An 8,506-nucleotide genomic window follows, 5' to 3' on the forward strand; every position below is an offset into this window, starting at 1 on the left:
CATTTCTGAACATAAGAGTGATAAGTAAAATGTCTCCCAAAAATCTACCCCAGGATCGCTTTTTTTTTTTTTTTTTTTTTCCTTTTTGAGACAGGGCCTCACTGTGTAGAGACTGACCTGGAACTCACTAAGTAGCCCAGGCTGGTCTCGAACTCACAGCGATCCTCCTGCCTCAGCCTCCCGAGTGCTGGGATTACAGACCTGGCCCCCAGGATCACTTTTGTTAAGGAAAGAGCGAGGATCATGTTTCTGTCTTTGAAGTCTCAGAACATTGCACTGCATGACAGGTGAGAGTTCTTTTTTTGGGGTACCAGGCAGGCCCAGTGCCACTGAGTAACTTCCCCAGTCCTTGAGTGAGAGTTCTTAATGAACAGGCTAGGGCCAGGGATTTAGCTCAGTGGTTCTACCGCCTGCCTCGAAAGCGCAAGGTCCTCAGTTCCATCCCCGGTACCAAAAAAAAACCAACAACAAAACAAAAAATTCCAAACAGTGTGAGTGAAATGAATCTACAAAACAAAGAAGTAGAAGGCCACACAGGCCGACAGTGCTGGGGCACGGAGTCAGGCAAGGTCATCGTACTGAGGTTCTCTGAGCAGCAGAAGCACTATGTAAACCCAGGACTGTGTGGTCACTGGTTCACTCCTCTGGTCTGAAGTCAGCTTGCTTTCCACCGGGAAAACTTAGTACCCACGATGACGGCGATGGTAGCTAAGATTTACTGAACACTTCTCATGTCCAAGACCCCACAGCAAGTGCTTAACTCATTTCATTCTCATAACAGTCTCAACTACACAGGGAGACCCTGTCTCAAAAAACCAAACCAAAACAAAACAAAAAAACCCTTATAACAGTAAAGAATAGTAATTTTTCCTTTTTTCAGACAGGAGGGTAAAGCTCAGAGACGTTATAGGATGTGTCCTCCCAAATTGCAGACGTAAGCAGTAAATCCAGGCAATCTGCCATCCAAATTCCAAATCCACACTTCCTCAGAGGTCTTAACTGAGGATTGGGCCCAGGGCCTTTACATACTCCGGCCTTTGCTTTTTTGTTTTTGTTTTTTGTTTTTTGAAACGGGGTCTCACTATTGTACTTTTTTTTGTTTGTTGGTTTTTTGTTTTTTGGATTTTTTTGGTACCAGGGATCAAACTCAGGTCCTTGTGCTTGCAAAGTAGGCAGTGGCACCACTGAGCTAAATCCCCAGCTCTCAATATCGTAGTTAAGGTCGGCTTTATTTTATTTATATATTTATTTGGGGGGTGGTTTGAGACAGGGTTTCACTATGTAGTTGAGACTGACCTGGAACTCACTATGTAGCCCAGGCTGGTCTCAAACTCAACAGATCCTCCTGCCTCAGCCTCCCAAATGCTGGGATTATAGATATGAGCCACCACGCCGGCCTAAGGTTGGCTTTAAAGTCACTACATACCCCAGGCTGGCCTCAAACTGGTAGTGATAGCCTCCTAAGAGCCAGCCCTTTTTTATTTTATTTTATTTTGCGACAGGGTTGAAATCCTCTTGCCTCAGCCTCTCAAAGTGCTGGGATTAAAATGTGTGTCACCACACTGAACTCATGTCCACACTCTTAACCACTTCCTAGTACTGTCTCCAATAGATGACCCTGAAGACAAGCTCTAGACATAATAGAAATCAAGCCGGGCATGGTGGCGGACACTTGTAATCCCAGCACTCGGGAGGCTGAGGCAGGAGGATCGTCATGAGTTGGAGGCCAGTCTGAACTACAAAGTGAGACCCTGACTCAAAAACCAACCCCCCCAAAAAAACGTCAACTAGCCCTACATTGTTTCTTTTTCCAGTTTGAGTCAGAACCAACATACCTTCCATAAACTGTTTCCTTATATGTACAGAAGAGCTATTAATCATTCCTACTGCACAAAGTTGTTCACGTGGGTCGTCTCTGACACTGCCTTGGGTCCCAGCGCCAGGAAGAGAGTCAAACCTAGCGTCCAGAGTCTGGAATTGATTACTTTGCAACAGATGCCGCAGTAAAGACATGCAGAAGGGTCACAGGGAACAGTGGACCCTAATGTAGGAAGAGCCAAGCATCGATTAGCGAGTACTTCTGGGTGGCCAGATTGATGCCAGTGTCCTCACTCAGGACTTATTCATCACAGCCAAGTAAAGCAGCTCCTGGGAAGATACAGGCGTACACAGGACAAACCCTCATTGCGTCTCTGGCTTTCACCAGTGCTGCCGGTGGTAACGGCTGATGGCTGGGCAGACCAGATGGAAGTCAGAAAATGGAATCCATGACATGTCACACGCCCAACAGCAGAGCTGTGCCTAAGAACAAGGGAGCGGAGAGAAAGCAGCACTGGCAGGTGCTTACAGACGGAGCTTGGATACGGAACAGCCTTTCAGGCACGTTAAAAAAAAAGTCTCAATCCACCTGTAAAAGGAGTTGCAGATCCACCTCGCCAAGCAATAGTGGACTCAAGCTGGGCCCGGGGCTCCGTGGGACGCCTAGCCGCTGAGAGGCCCCAGGGAAAGAGGATTTGGTAAAGCTCATAGCAGGATTTCATTCAGTTCCTGCGCTACCTGTGAAGCTCTTGAGAAAACAGGGAACCTTTATGCCATCCTAGAAAGGAAAAGTAAGATCTAGAGGGCAACTTCCTACAGTCAAGGTTGTTTTGATTTGGTTTGGGTGGATTTGGGTTTCTGTTTGTTTGTTGTGGTTTTTTGTGGTTTTGTTCGGTACCGGGGATCAAACTCGGAACCTTGTGCTTGTGAGGCAGGCAGGGGCACCGCTGAGCTAAATCCCCAGCCCTGGTTTTGGCTTTTGAGACAGAATCTTACCATGCAGCCCAGGCTAGCCGCAGACACATGGTCCTCCTGCCCTAGCACTGCAAGTGCTAGGATTACAGGTGCACACCACCATGCCTGGCACTTTCAGTCTAACCAATGAGGAAGCTATAAGAAGCGGGGGTCGCCAAAGGACTCAAACTAGATTAATGCAGCACTGTCCCTAAGCTGGGGGGTTAAGGAAGAAGGCAGGGAACCTGCTACTAGCTAGAAACCAGCAGACACAAACTAACCAGGAAGGTTTTACCAGGCCCTCTTGAGAATGCCCTGAGTATCAGAGAGCTCAGGGAGGAAGCAGTTCCTGAACACACAACCGCAGGGCCAGGCCACAGCGGACCCAGGGCGGGTGTGAGGGAACCTTCTCCAGGAAGTGACATTGATAATCTCAGCTGCCGCCTCATACTGTTGAGTTTGGAGAACAGGCGCTGCGAAATATCGTCCCCAGAATTAAAACTGGAAAATCAAAACATAAAGATGAGACGAGCCATCTGCAGAGGTGACTCACCCCCAAGCAACAATTTTCTGAACGTGTTTGCACAGAAACTTGGGAGATCTCAGTCCAACATTTGAGACTAAAATTAGCCCCCTGCTTTATGCCTCTGTGCCTTGGCACATGTCGTTCCAACTGCCCATTAGCACTTTCAGGACAGAGATGACACTGAACCTCTACCCAGCTTTACCTAGCACAGTGCCCAAGCCACATGGATATTTGTAGTATATTATCTCTGGTTTAGAACAAAATACCTGAGGCTGGACATGTTATAAAGAAAAGAGGTTCAGCTTCACCCAGTGGCAGACTCTGGGAGGCTGAGGCAAGGAGAATCACAAGTTTGAGCCCAGTCTGGGCAAATGAGCAGCGTAGCAAGGCTCTGTGCTAAAAACAAACAGGAGGCCAAGGATTTAGCTCAGGGGTGCCACCGCCTGCCTCGAGAGCACAAGGTCCTGAGTTCAATCCCTGGTACCAAACAACAGACAAACAAAAAGCCTAGGGATATAGCTTAATGTATGAAGGCCCTGGGCTCAAGCCCTAATAAGGGAAATAGAAGTTTTGGAGTCTGAAAGTCCAAAGTTGGGCAGCACCACTCGTCTGGGTGCCAGGGAGGGTTCCATGGTGAACAGGGCCACATTGGTAAAAGAGTGAGGAAGAGAGGCGTGGCAAGGCAGGAGGCTACAGGGCTGCGGGGGCCGGGCGCACTGCCTTCAGGAGTCAGGGGGCCGGGAGGGGCCACGCACGCACCCTCAGGACCTCCCACGGGCCTGCTTCTTCCAGTAGGCTCTCTGCTTCGGTAATCAGTACTGCAGGTACCTTGGAAAGAGGAAAGCGTTCTTTTGCTTCATTTTGCAAATGTTATTCTATTACAAAACGCATACAGGACGCGAAGCTTACGTTCATCTCAGGGAGCGGAGGCGTGCACACGACACACCTTGATGTTTCTACTTCCCCCCCATCCCCACCCAACGCCCTGTCCCTAGAGTCGCTTTCCGCTGTCACTTTTTTCCTAGTTCATGTTTGTCACATGTATGATGGCATTCATTGTGAGTACTTGGTACCTACACCCGGTCCATCTCAAGTCTTTTTACGTCCCTTCCTCTCCCGCACCTCATCCTGTCTTTTGGATCCCTTCCCATTTACAGAAAGATCCAGCTCCCTGATTCCTTTCATCAATCTTTTATTTTGCTCTTTATTTGTACTTTTTATTACTCAAATGGGAGAATCCACACTGGATTTAAGCTTGTGTGTGATTTATTTCACCTAACATTCATTATGTTCCCAGCTAACCCTCTCCTGGGTATCTGTCCAAAAGAATTAAAAGCATCATATCACAGAGATATACACACACCCATGTTTATAGCGGCACAGTTTGTAATAGCTAAAACTTGGAAACAGCCCATCTGCCCATCAGTTGGAAACTGGATAAAGAAGATGTGGTTTTTCTATAAAATGGAATACTACTCAGCCATAAAGAATGAGAAAGTAGATTCATTCATAGGAAAATGGGTACATTTTGAGGATATACTCCTAAGTGAAATACATAAGTCACACATATGCAAAGACCAAACAGTTTCTCTGGTGTGAAAAACTAAAATAGTACTCAAAATCCTAACGGGACAATTAGCAACTTGAAATAGGAAGAAAACGACCAAAGGTGTAGGGACAGTGAGAAGGGTAGGGGAAAGGGAATAAGGGAAAAGGAAAAAAATAATGAGAAAATGTAAAAATGGAGTTAAAGTGTTTGAAGGTGGGGAGGGGAGGAGGGGGTGAAGGGAGGGCGGGGACAAGGGGAAAAAATGAGAACCAAGACCTGGCATGTAAAGGTACAAGATCCCAGTAATGAATGCAACTGTACTGTCTACCTAGAATGTACCAATAAATTCAATTTAAAAAAAACATTCATTATGTTTTCCAGGTGAATCTATTTCCTTATAATATCTTGAATTTATCCTTCTTTATGGCCAAGTAGTATTCCATTATCTATAGATACCACATTTTCTTTATCCATTTGTCTGCTGATAGACATATAGGTTGCTTCCAGGATTTACTTATGATTTGTGCTGCTATAACTATAGGTATGCATATACTGCCATAGTGTGATGTCTTCAGTTCTTTGGGGAAGATACCTAGCAGGGCAAAAGCTAAGTCAAATAAAATTTCACCTTTTAGTTTTTTGCACAATCTCCATTCTGAATTCCATAATGGTCGTTCTAGTTTACATCCCACAAACACCGTAGAAGGGTTCCTTTTTGCCCACAGCCTTGTCAGAATTTATTTGCTTTCTTGATAAGAACTATTCTTTCTGGCAAGATGAAATCTCACGGTTGTAATTTGTATTTGTCTAGTGGTTAGAGGTGCTGAATACCTTTTCATGTATTTATTGGCCGTTTGTTCTTCTGAGACGTGTCTATTAATTTTACTTGCTTTTTTTTTTTTGATACCGGGGATCGAACTCAGGACCTTGTGCTTATGAGACAGGCGATGGCACTACTGAGCTAAATCCCGGCCCTCACTTGCTCATTTTTTACTGGGTCTTTTACTTTGGGTGGTCTACTTTTTTTGAGTTCTTTATATATTCCAGAGAGTAGTCATCTGTCTGAGGAAGCTGGCAAAATTTTTTCCCTTTCTGTAGGTTGTTTCCTTTGCTGTGCAGAAGCCTTTAAATTTGATATGATCTCCTCTGTTCATTCTTGCGTTATTCTTGCTTGTACAATTGGAATTGCGTTCACAAAGTCCTCATCTGTATCTGTGACTTCAAGAATTTTCCCTAGGCCGGGGATTTAGCTCAGTGGTTCCACCGTCTGCCTTGCAAGTGCAAGGACCTGAGTTTGATCCCCGGTACCAACAAAAAATAGTTTTTCCTATGTTATCTTCTGGTAGGGTAAGTGTCTCTGTCTTAATATTTAGATCTTCAATGATCTTCAATTCATTTCGATTTTAGTTTAGTGCATGATTAGAGATATGGGTCCAGCTTCAATACCCTACATGTGGACAGTTTTCCCTACACAATTTATTAAAGTCTGTCTTTCTTCCAACATTTGTTTTGGGCACCCATCAAAGACCAAATGTCTGGACTGGGGATGTTGCTCAGTGGTACTAGACCTGCCGGGCAAGAACAAGGTCATGAGTTCAATTCCCAGTACCCAGGAAAAAAAAAAGATCAAATATCTGAATGTGTCTGAGGATGTTTCTGGATCCTCTATCCTGTTCCACTGACCAATGTCTGTTTTTGGTGGCAATACCAAGTATTTATAGCTTTGTACTATAACTTGAAGTCAGGTATGGTGATGGCTTTGGTAGCCCAGGATTGCTTTGCTACTCTGGGTCTCTTCCGGTCCCATATGAATTTTAGGACTGTTTTCTCTAGATCTGTGAGAACTGCTGTAGGTACAGTACTTTGATTGGGATTTCATTATCTACATAATAGTTCTGGAAGTATGGCCTTTTGGAGGGAGCAGGGGACATCTTCCCATTTTCCGATGTCCTCTAGGATGTCCTCTTTCATGAACAAGTTTATTTTGGATCATGATGTGAGAGACTTCGGTCCACGGTCAGTCAGCCCTGTCGCTTTCTGGGCCTGTGACAAGGCAGGCCGTGCGTGGCAGGGAGTGCACAGTGCAGCGAGCTGATACATCATGGTGGGGTGGATGCAGGGGGAGGGAGGGAGAGAGACACACACAGTCCGGTGTCCATTGTCCCTTTCAGGGGCATGCCCCTAGGGACCTAAAACCTTCCTCTAGGCCCCGTTTTTTGGGGGAGAGGGTACCGGGGATTGAACTCGGGAGGGGGCCACGTGAACCCCTGGCCCACAACTTATTCTTTTCTTTTTTTTGGTACCAAGGATTGAACTCAGGTCTTTGTGCTTATGAGGCAGGTGGCAGAACCACTGAGCTAAATGCCGGGCCCACAACTTACTCTTTTTTTGTTTTGTTTTGTTTTTGAGACAAGGTCTCACTATGTAGTTGAGACTGACCTGGAACTCACTACGTAGCCCAGGCTGGTCTCAAACTCACAGCGATCCTCCTGCCTCAGCCTCCCGAGTGCTGGGATTACAGGCGTGCACCACCACACCCGGCTCTATAATTTATTCTTATAGTAATCTGAAGGTTAGCTGGCGAGTGAATGAGCAGATGGCAATATGATCTTGCAGGCTTTAAAATAGCAGATAAATTTTATTTTAAGAGATTGGTTTAAAAGAAAAAGAAACTGGTTGTATCTGGATGTGGTGGAACACACTTGTTATCCCAGCACTCAGGAGGCTGAGGCAAGAGGATCACCATGAGTTCGAGGCCAACTTAGATTACATAGTGAGTTCAAAGCTAGCCTGCAAGACTCTACTTAAAAAAAAGAAAGAAAGAAAATAAGGCTGGAGATGTAGCTCAGCAGTTGATTTTGCCCAACTCGGGCACAGTGAAATAGATAATCTGGATTTCACCAAGATAAAAAACCTGCCAGGTGTGGTGGCGCACGCCTGTAATCCCAGCACTCGGGAGGCTGAGGCAGGAGGATCCTTGTGAGTTAGAGACCAGCCTGGGCTATGTAGTGAGTTCCAGGTCAGTCTCAACTACATAGAGACCCTGTCTCAAAAAAAACAAAACAAAAGATTAAAAACCTTTGTGCTTCGAATAATACCATCAAGAAAGTGAAAAAACTCATAAGATAGAATAAAATATATGCAAATTATGTATCTGATAAGGGATTTAAAATATTTGTATATACAATATATTAAGAATTCTTATTACTTAATAATTTAAAAAGGCAAACAGGTTGTATTAAATTCAAATTTTTGAGCTGGGTGCGGTGATGCACATCTGTAATCCCAGCACTTCGGTGGCTGAGGCAGGAAGACCGCTGAGTTTGAGGCCAGCCTGAACTACATAGTGAGAACCTGTCTCAAAAAAAAAGAAAGAAAGAAGAAAAAAATTCAATTTTCTGACATATATAATCTCTTTGAAGGGGAAAAAAATGGCTTTCTAAGACTATGTTTTAAGGAAAGAATAGTTAGGGGCCAGGGAGTTAGCTCAGTGGTGCCTCTGCCTGCCTCACAAGCTCAAGGTCCTAAGTTTGATCCCCCATACAAAAACAAAACAAAACAAAAAAACAGAATATAAGTTATGGGTGATAGGTACAATGTTGCCCGACTGGCATTTTACCTTTCTTTTCTTTTTTTTTTTTTTTTTTTTTTCCCGGGTT

The sequence above is a fragment of the Fukomys damarensis genome, unplaced genomic scaffold, assembly GCF_012274545.1.
Source record: "Fukomys damarensis isolate Sample0158 unplaced genomic scaffold, DMR_v1.0_HiC HiC_scaffold_21, whole genome shotgun sequence".
NCBI lineage: Eukaryota > Metazoa > Chordata > Mammalia > Rodentia > Bathyergidae > Fukomys > Fukomys damarensis.